General features: G+C 40.1%; 1 protein-coding gene across 2 annotated transcripts in view; it reads left to right on the top strand.

Annotated features, from left to right (window-relative positions):
- Positions 1-9732: 9732 nt before the first annotated feature.
- The window catches only part of LOC147615659 (gamma aminobutyrate transaminase 1, mitochondrial-like), a 44591-nt gene continuing 43376 nt past the window's right edge, over positions 9733-10947 (top strand). For both annotated transcript variants that reach the window (XM_086778202.1, XM_086778203.1), the window contains exons 1-2: positions 9733-9897; positions 9988-10077. The gene's annotated coding sequence lies outside the window, so the exon portion shown is untranslated. The remainder of the gene's footprint in view (positions 9898-9987; positions 10078-10947) is intronic.

Below are 10947 nucleotides of genomic sequence, written 5' to 3'. Positions count from 1 at the left end.
CTGTAATGCTTTGGTGGGACACCTGTTTAGTACATAAGTGGCACACATGACAGCCTCAAGCCAAAAACCATGTGGTAGACTTTGACTCTTAACCATACATCTTGCCATTTCCATGAGAGACCTGTTTTTTCTCTCAGCCACACCATTTTGCTGTGGTGTATACGGCACTGTACATTGGTGTTTTATCCCACGCTCAGCCAGAAATGCATTAAATTCTGAAGACATATACTCCCCCCCTCGATCTGAACGGAGGGTGCCCATCTTACTTTCTGACACATTTTCAGCCATAACCAAAAACTGTTTGAAGCACAAAAACACTTCGGACTTTGCCTTCAAAGGATATACCCATGCATGCCTGGTAAAATCATCAATGAAAGTCACGAAGTAAAGGTAGTTTCCAAATGATGGAGTTTGCATGGGACCACAAACATCACTGTGAACAAGCTGCAATCTGCGTTCAGCTCTCACTGATCCATCTTTGGGAAAGGAAGCACGCTGCATTTTACCCAATATGCAGCCCTCACAAACATGCTTGACAGGTGCCTCAAGCTTAGGCAAAGAAGACACCATTTCAGATTTCTGCAGGCGCAGCAAACTTGCAAAATTCAGATGACCAAAACGTGCATGCCACAGTTTTGCATTTGAAATAGCCTGCGTATCCATAATAGCACATGCTGAATCCTCTACACATTTGCCATCCATATTGAGCTTATACAGCCCTCGACATAGTGAACCAGATGCTACAATGATGTCACCACAAGAGAGATCATGAACAGTACATCTGTCATCCACAAATTTTACAACCAAACCTGTTTTGGCAAATGCGGAGACTGACAGCAGATTCTTTTTGATCCCTGGCACATACAATGCATCAAAAAGTGTAAAGGTGTTGCAATTTGCAACATTCAGCACAATCTGTCCAACTCCTTTAACGGGATAAGAGGAGTTATTGGCACAAGTGACAGTATTCCCTGTGGGAGCAGACTCAAGGAAAGTGAATAAACTGCGTTGCGAGGTGATATGCTTAGTGGCACCACTGTCAAAGTACCATACATCTGAATCTACTGCAGACATACATGTGTCATGCAAAGATGGGTCATAACTGCACTGCGCATTGAATGCCCATTCTGTATCTTGAACAACATTAGCAGATTCATTGTTAGAAGGAGAGGCATCTGCAACAGCCATACCAGCCTCTTTCTTCTTAGCCTCTTTCGCAGCCAGCTTAGGACACGCTTTGATGACATGATCATTTCCCTTACAGTACTTGCAAAATGTCTTCTGTTTGTCACCCTTCTTCTCATCTTTGTCTTCCTTCTTTGGTTGCGCAGCATTTGCAGATTTCTGCTTACTAGAAGAAAAGCCAGCTTTACCTTTCCCGCTTCTCTGACTAGCAACGAAAGCTTGATCTGCGACACGCATAATATTCCTGTTTTGCCTTGACTGGTCTTCTTGCAGCAAAACAGAAACTAACTCCTCAAATGATAAGGCATTGGGATTGCCTTTCATCATCAAGCGAAGAGTGGAAGCAAAACCCTGATAAGAATCTGGTAGACCATTCAAAACAGTCTGCACAAGTGAACTGTCTGACAGGATTTCATCTGCAGAAATGAGCTGCTCTTTGAAATCCTTGATCTTTGTCAAAAAGCTATCCATAGAATCACCTTCGTTCATATGCTCACTCTCCAACTGTTTTCGGAGGTAAGCAACACGAGCCTCATTTCTTGCCTGATACAATGTGGCAAGTACATCCCAAGCATCCTTAGAAGTCCTGCAGGAGCGAATATGTGGGATAATGGTACGTTTGACAGACAGCGCAATCAAGGCATGAGCCTGCGCATCTCTACCATCCCAACGAATCTGCTCTGCTGAAAGTGGTGGTTCTCGAACAGCTGCTACAGCACTTGTGCCTGCACCATCATCAACAGTACCTGTTTCTGATGTGTTTGCAGCATTCCCAGCCACAATAGGACGTGCATCAATACCCTGCACAATGTTCCATAACCCCTTTGCTACCAATACATGTCGCATCATATATGCCCACAATGGATAGTTGGTGCCATCCAACTTATCCTCAGCAGCCAACATGCGGAATACATCATTGTTGTCAGCCATGGCCAATGACTGTACTACTAGATGTAAATGCTGTCTGTAAGAGGTAAACCTGTATAAAATCGACCTGTGCTATGTAGCACAGCCCAAAACAGACGAATGGGCACCTGTCCTGCAGATTTTAATCTTGACAGAAAATCTGCACAGTAGGACGATTTTGCCTGCGCAGTACTTGGAATGCAAAAACGGAGGGCGAAATGACTTCAGATCAAAATTCGTGAAACCTCGTCGCAATCGGAGGAGATGAAGCGGCAGGTGCCGGTGATGCTGCCCGGGAGGAGGAAGCCTGCTCTGATACCAATTGTTGGAATTAGGGTTGCAGGAATGCACACACAACTTCAAGAAGATGAGGAAGCTTGAGCACAACACAGTAGTGTATTATGAGTGCCAAAAATGAAAGATGACAAGCCCTAGAAGATAATGGGCGTATATACAATGCACGGGGGAAAAAACCTCCTAGTGAGGGAAAAAGTGCCCCGGCGGTCCTAAGTGTGTTCACACACATCACTACTATAATATGGTAACAATCCCAACAAGATTGTCGTAGTCCTTGTGTAGTTAAATATATTGCAAGGGGGATGGCTCTCAACAAGTGTGCAAGCAAGCAAGCACCTAAGTGCCTCTTACCTTCCTAGTGACATGCCATTAACATTGCAAAGCATTTGAAGTCCATTCAAGAGATGTGTGAGCATACTGAAGGCATACTAAAGGCAAGAATGCCATATACACAAAATATTTGAGCTAATATGGAGCCAAATCAATGGAATGAGTATGGTAGGAGGATGCTAAGAGAGGACATGGAAATATCCGCATAGTAGGAGGACATTAAGCATGAGAACATGAAAACGTCTTCCAAAACTCTCATTGCTAGCATTGATTGGATTTATTAGGGGAAGTGTTGAAGGTTCGATCATGTGTAGCAACAACGGTTGTGTAGACGGCAAGTCAATGCCTTAAAGGAGCAAGTTACCATGTTGTGGACCAAGGTGTCAACTCTTAAAGTAAGTTTGAGTAGAAAAAAGCTATAACGACCAGAATGTGCCACAAGTTGGATCGTCATGCAACCCCCAACATGCAAAATGCTATAAATACTTCTCTATTTTGGCTTTTGCACTTTGTATTAGGATGCAAACTTTTGTATAACTTTTTTTTATTAAGACAAGAATGCATTAAGATTTTTATGCTTGTGTGGTAACCCATTTATATGAATGTGTGTATATGCACCCTAAATTTATGCATAGATGAGTATGTTTGTAATATATGTGGATGTATTAGTTTTACTCAAGCATTGAATAGATGAGTGTGTGTACTTACACACTCACACACATGTATGTATGTGTTTTAATGTGTCTTTATAATATACACATGTACATGTATAAAGATACTCACAGGAATACATGTGTGTTCGTGTATGTATGTGCATGTATATGTGTGTGTATAAATACATAGAGAGAGAGAGAGAGAGAGAGAGAGAGAGAGAGAGAGAGAGAGAGAGAGAGAGAATGTTACGGAGATCACTCTTATGTTATTAGGAATTACATTTCTTATTTTATATCGGGAACACCCATGTGTTCTATGCAAGTGGATACGATAAATTTAATACTTTGGAGGCCTATGTCTCAATATATTGTTGGAATTAATTGATGTGACTTCAACGGAATATTTAACTAATGTGGATTATATCTGTGAGTATACATGGTGAGATGTGTGAGCATTGTAATTGAGGTATCGTACAGATGGTAGATTAAATGGTGGTGTAAAGATTAAGGTCATGTGTCAATTTTGACATTGATTGTTTTGTAGCCTATCATGCAATTAGAGTTTATGTGTGTGTGTGCACAAAATAGTTTAACACATGTGCGAGCACAATTGAATTTGTAAGCATCAATATATTTACATATGTTGTGGACCTTAGAACTTTAGAGAAAGTTATTTATTATAAAGTAAAGGCCCAAAAGTGAAATAGGTGTGATTTATGGATCTATGGATTTAAATACTTCATGTGGAGGGGAGCCACACACATCAAGGGGGAGTTTACACCCAATGCTTTAGTTCTTGGCGTTGTTAAGTATTTTCCTTCTTTATGCTAAGTTATGGGGAAGTGATAATTGTGTTTGTGTATTTTTCATGCTTTTATTTTAGTGAGAAAGCTTTTATTTTATTTGTCAGTAGCACTGATCTATTTGCATATGTTGTTGGACCATGGTTTTATCATGTGGAAACCTTAGAACTTTAGACAAAGTTATTTATTATAAAGTAAAAGCCCAAAAGTGGAATAGGTGCTATTTATGGCTCTATGGGCTTAAAAATATAAATATGATTTAAATACTGTATGTGGGAGGAGAGCCGCACACATCGGGGGAGAGATTGCACCCAATGCTTTTGTTCTTGGTGTTGTTAAGTATTTTTATTCTTTATGTATGGTGAAGTGATACTGACACAAGGATTCCCATCTAGGAATTTACGGAAACAATTTCTAACCATTCAACTTAAGCTATTGCAACAAATTCAATATAAACCAAGATTTAAAATTTAACACATGAAAATACTAACCTCTTGGACTACATCAACATTGGGTGCAATCTTCCCCCCTCATGTGTGTGGCCTATTCCCCACACATAAGTATTTTGAGCATTTAACTTCCAAAAGAGGCCATAGCCTCCAAAATAGTTGTCACTCGGGCTAGAACATGTCGATCAGATTTTCTGGTTGTTGCTTTAATGCTCATCTCATTGTATCCTAAGATGGTGTAGAAAGGTTTACAGGGAAGAATTCTGATGGTTTTATTACTAAATATGTTTTACATCATCTGTTTACTGCGCAATAGAGTTGAGCAAAGCATTTTGCAACTACAGCAGCAAATATGACTATTTGTCCTAAAGCTGGCCTCCCTTTTTGTACATGATAATATACTGAATACTCAACTATCTTGCTCTCTCTCTCTCTCTCTCTCTTCTACATGCAATACCTCATATGGTTGGCTTTCATGTGTTTCCTTGAGCCTTTGGTGAAAGATTTGGTACCAGACACATTGAAAGCTTATGCTTACAAGCTGTAATGAATTGGCATGCATCTATAAATGCCATTTGTACGTGATCTTTACTCTCAGCCATTTCTAAGCTTTCATTTGATTCGACAGCTGGATATGTAGTGAGGGTACCTTGGCAATAAGGAGAAGAGGCTAAGGAGAGTGCGTCTTGAACTCACCGTACCATGAGTGCCATGGTAAAGTGGTACGGTGGGGGACTGGGTACTATGGTGGTGAAGACTTGGCCCAAGCTCTTGCTCTCGGATTTTAAACTTGAGTAAGGGGGTTGAAAGAGCTTGGCCCTGAGAGATCGGAAAGCTTCAATGCGCTACATCGACTTCTATGCTTAGAGGTTCAATGAAGCTTGATGAGAACAACTTCCATGATTGTTGCTGAGAAGCTTGATAAGAACAACTTCCATGCTTGGAGGTTCAATGAATGCATTTTGATGGACAAAGATTTGGCAAGCAATGGATAGTATTGCAAGTGAAATTCAATTGAGTTTATATTGAGATTTCGTTGCAAATACAAAGGAGATGCCTTTAATTTTTTTTTTACAAAAAGTACATATGCAAGGAACTTGGGGTTAGATTTGGGATGCCTAAAGATGCAAATTGATGTGGTGCATGCCTTTGAATGGGTCCGAGATATTACCAATGCAAAGGGGAAGTGTGGATAGCAATTAGAGACAATCTTGAGAAAGCTTTTTGCTACATAAACTCTAATTCAGTCCAAGAGGGTTGTGTCTGTTTTCAAGGGGTTTACATAGCTACATTCTACTCTCCAAGGGTTACATTTGGAGCCCTCAAGTGCTCCATTCCGACTCCGTTTACTTCTCCAATCAGCAAGTCTTCCCGCAAGGCAAAAATGGTGTCTAGTCAAAAATAGAGAATTAAGTTGGAGATTTGAGCATGTAGGGGCATTGTACATGCCATTAGCTCCCTAACAAACCAAAGGGCTCTTGATTATGGCACCGTTGACTTGGTCAAATGGTAATAGTTGACTGGTCAAAGGGAGTCAAAACAGAGGATTGTTGCTAATCAAATTTAGTTAAGGCATTGGTATGGATGCGTAGGTCTTGTGCCTAAAGCATCCCATCAAGCTAAAGACTTCCAAAATAGGTTTCTGTTTGATCAAGATTTGGTCACTTTGTGTTAAAGTTGACTTTTAAGAAAAGCCAAAATAGAGAATAGTATAGGGTTGACCAAGTCAAAGGCAACTACATAAGTGGATAGAGCATTGAAATACCTCTCTATAAAGCCAAAGGCCATTCGATTTGGAGTTTGGGAACCCTTCCAAAAGTCTTTTGAGAAATTGAGATGATGCCGAAGGCCAAACTCAACAAAGGGAACTACAAGGAAACTCTTGAGTATGAAGTGGGCACATTGGAAGCAAGACAAGAAGAAAACTAGGTTGCTTAAGGAGCTATGCAAGAAGAAATTAGTGGCAACATCAATGAAGGGGTGCATCAAGAGGTAAATATTCCACAAATACCTAAAGAAGGCGGGGACATGAACATGAACAACATGATGTATCTCATGCAAACTATGATTGAAAGGATGGACCAAAGATTTCAGTTCATGGTGGACAAGTTTGACTCTATGAGCAAGGAGTTGCATGATGGGATCTCAAGCTTGAGGCAAGACACAGATAAAGGCAAAGAAGCTTACAGTGGACCTATGTTGCATCCATATGTACCAAACACTTTTCCTCGAATGGGGCCACAAGCTTATGGATCTTCTGCAAGGCCTATGCAAATGCATTGCATACTCCTCAAGCTAGTATACACCATGTTGATGGGAATCATGGTTCTATTCTTAGATAGGACAAGATGCCTCCGTCATTGAACAAGTATGCCCGGTATGCCTATGCATGGTCCTATGATTGGTGCCAAGAATATGAACACGATGATGCACTTCATGATGCAAAGCATGATTGATAGAATGGACCAAAATTTCAAACACATAGTGGACAAGCCCAATGCTTCGATCACAGAATAATCGTTGTGGATTATCTATCTTGGAAGAAGAACTTGGCAAAGGCCATAAATCTTATGGTGAACCAATGTTGCATGTTTATGCACCAAACACATTTCAAGCAAGTGGACCATAAGATGGCAAGCCTTTTGTGGGTTCAACATGTGTAAATACAATGCATGCTCTTCGAGCTAATATGTACTATGGTGATCAAAGTCATGGACCTATGCTTGGAAAGGGGAACTTACCTCCATATTCAATGCAACAAGGCGGGGCAAATGCATTTGGTATGCCAATGCATCAAGTTGATACATATGAATCAAGTATGTCTATGTATGGTTCTTCTTCAATGCATATGTGCAATCAAAGATACCCTTCCCCTTGTCTATCAGTGAACCACATTGTCAAACACTCTTCTCTTCAAAAGGAGTGATTGGAGAAAGGCAATGCACAATGTTTGGTGAAGCTACTACAAGTGAAGCCAAGATAAGGAGGATCAATGTATGTGAATTGTTGGTGCCGATTCTTGGTTTCCCTATTGCTTTGAGTGGGGATAGAAGACCTATTATACATTCATTATTACTAGATTTGGGCTTTGCCAAAAGAAATGGAGGATCTATGTTCACTTTTACATTTGACCAATGTATAGAGTGTGACTATGTGGGCCTTTATACACACATCATGGGTGTTGAATTGGAGGGCATGTTTGCTGTAATTTCTAGACAGCAAGAAGATGAAGATACTTTGTTGCTGACTCTTTCTCAACAAGTCACCAATGTATCCGTGGTCAAGGGAGATACGCAAGCCTAAGGTTTCGAGGACAAAACCTCTTGGGTGGGGATGGTTTGTAACAAAGTAAAAAGGGACTCAAGTCAATTTGGGCCCAAGGCCAAGGGATGAAGGGGACGTGAAAGGGGCCAAGGGTTAAGACTAGGCTTGGGCCCATGGACATTAATAAGTGTAGTGTGAAAGGGTGGCCTAGTATATAAGTGAATATGGGCCAATATTATGGGAACCTTTTGATAATCATCAATATACAAGTCAATTACTCTCTCTTCTCTCTAAACCTAGGCTAATCAACCTAATCTAGGCTAATCTAGATGCTCCTTTCTTTTTCAAAACCTCTTGGGTGGGGATGGTTTGTAACAAAGTAAAAAGGGACTCAAGTCAATTTGGGCCCAAGGCCAAGGGATGAAGGGGATGTGAAAGGGGCCAAGGGTTAAGACTAGGCTTGGGCAAGCCCATGGACATTAATAAGTGTAGTGTGAAAGGGTGGCCTAGTATATAAGTGAATATGGGCCAATATTATGGGAACCTTTTGATAATCATTAATATACAAGTCAATTACTCTCTATTCTCTCTAAACCTAGGCTAATCAACCTAATCTAGGCTAATCTAGATGCTCCTTTCTTTTATATAAGCTCTACTATCTCAAGCTATAAGAGCTTTACGCTTTCTACTTTAAAAAGTTTTTATTAAAGCTTAAAAGCTTTAGCACTTTCTTTTCCAAAAGCTTTAAAAGCTTAAAAAAACTTACACCTAAAAAGCTTTAAACGTTTTCTAAGGCTTTAAAAGTGTTTGCCCATAAACTTCATAACTTTCCACTCAAAGACTTTAAAACTCTCTTACGCCTTAACTCAAAGCTTTAGCTTAGTTATCTTATAAAGCTTTCTTTATTATAGCTTTAGCTTAGTTACCTTATAAAGCTTTCTTTATTAAAGCTTACAAGCTTTATTGTTCTGAAGCTATCAAAGTGTTCAAGCTTTATAATCTCACAAGTTTTAAAAGCTATAAGACTTAAAACTCAAAAGCTTTAAAACACTTTCAAGGTTAAAGCTCATATATATTAAAGGCTTATACAGTTTAGTCTTAGCAGAAAGCTCATATAATCCATAAGCCTCAACACTCAAGCTTCCCAAGGTCTTTCCTTTTTGCTCAACGAGTACACCAAATTGTGAAGCCTCATAGTCAAAAGCATCAACATGATTGGCAAGGACAATGCAAAGCACGATGACTTCTCATTCGAGTAAGAGGGTAATTCTGAACATGAAGATATTTTTTATCATCCACGTATATATACACATCTTGAAAAGCACCATTTGAGATAGTCTATGGTAAGGCTTTACCGGCTTCTATTGCTCAACTTTCGTGAAAACTAGATCCTTTGCAAAAAAGATGCTTAGGGAGGGAGGTTCATTGGTTGAGGAGATAAGCACTTGTAATTGTTTCATCCCACGACTGCTTGAAAGACTTGCAAAACTTGCTATTAGTAGCTTTCTAGTTTGCTAAGATGCATAAGGATAATGAAAAAGGCACCCCTTTCGCAAAACTAGGGAAACTAATGAATCATGGGAGGGAAACCAACCAAACGTGGGAAGTTGTCTACTTGAATCGAATGTCGGACGCAACAATAAGGGTTGGAGACCTACATTTCAGACCAAATGCGCGACACAACAACCTTTGCCCTTTGGGTCTTCAACACCTATAGCAAAGGGTATCCAATCATTTAAGGTGTCTTGAGCAAGGGTGACTGGGCCAATGATCGAGGACATGGTGCCCGGTGTGTGAAACCAGTCTTGTTTTTAGTTAAGATATCCAATAGGAGTTCAAGGAATTGAAGCACACTTGGCACTCAGAGAGAGAGGGCAGGCTCCACACGTGCCAAACAATGGTCGCTTCTAACATCAAGGAGACAAACCACCCTTTTCTCTTCCAGGGTCAACCTTTACAATTTCCCTTTCACAATGCGCGCGCGCGTGTTGTCTCTCTACCTCCGTATCAGTAAGAGCTGCATAGTGTTTCTAGCAATTTAAATTCATCCATTTTTATCGATTTCGGTGCAGTATTTTTATCTATTTTCTGGTATTGCAGATTTGTTGATTTCTTAATTATGGCAGCTGCCCAACATAGTCGCCCTGTGTTTGAAGCTGCCAAACACCTTCCCAATCATCAGAAGCATAAGTAAGTCAAAATCTCAGTTCACATTATGTTTATAGAAAAACATTATATTTTTTTCCCAGAGGATTGTGTAAAAGTTCTCCTTTGTTTATTGTTCCATATTCTTCTTGTTTTGAGTTGAAAAAATATCTTGAATTGCACATGATTTTATGCTTCAAAAAATATAACGGGGGGATATTATTACACACACACACACACACACACACACATATATATAATCGATTTAATAATTATCTATCTGCCAGATTGTGCACTTGCATGGATTGATTAGCATATTATTATCTTTTTGCTATCTTATGATCTTATAATGCAGAAGGTGCCTGCCCTTTGGATTACAACATGTCATCTTTATCCACCATTAAGGCATTGAATGCATGATAATTGAACTCACACGAGAGAGAGAGAGATCGAGAGATCTATTAACATCTACAAAAGACCCGAAGGGCCTATTAGACCATGAATAGTAAAATGAAAACATGGGTATACAGTGCCATGGAAAAACTTAAAAAAGGACATGAAAACTGAAAACTGAAACATGACCCTATATGAGAAGGGCTGGCATGAGCTGATGTCGATGCACTGGTGCTGGCATGGGTGGCTGATGTGGATGATCATGCTGTGAAGAAATCAGTGACGGATCTGGGCAACGTCTTGTATGGGCTGGCCTTGTCTCTCAGCATGTCCCCTCATAGCATCATAGCCAAGCCAGTGGACTACATATGATCCACCAAAGTGCAAGAAATGGGGCTTGAAGTTGGGATCTCTCAAATAGGAACCGTATATGTAGCGCCTATGTCAGTGTGCAGTGTGTACGCATGCACACACAGTTAAAACCCCATAGTACATGAGAATTTATGCTCTCCATTATTTGTT

The sequence above is a fragment of the Cibotium barometz genome, chromosome 39 (assembly GCF_041138505.1).
Source record: "Cibotium barometz isolate CiBa-2024 chromosome 39, ASM4113850v1, whole genome shotgun sequence".
NCBI lineage: Eukaryota > Viridiplantae > Streptophyta > Polypodiopsida > Cyatheales > Cibotiaceae > Cibotium > Cibotium barometz.
This window is presented reverse-complemented; position numbering and strand designations above follow the sequence as displayed.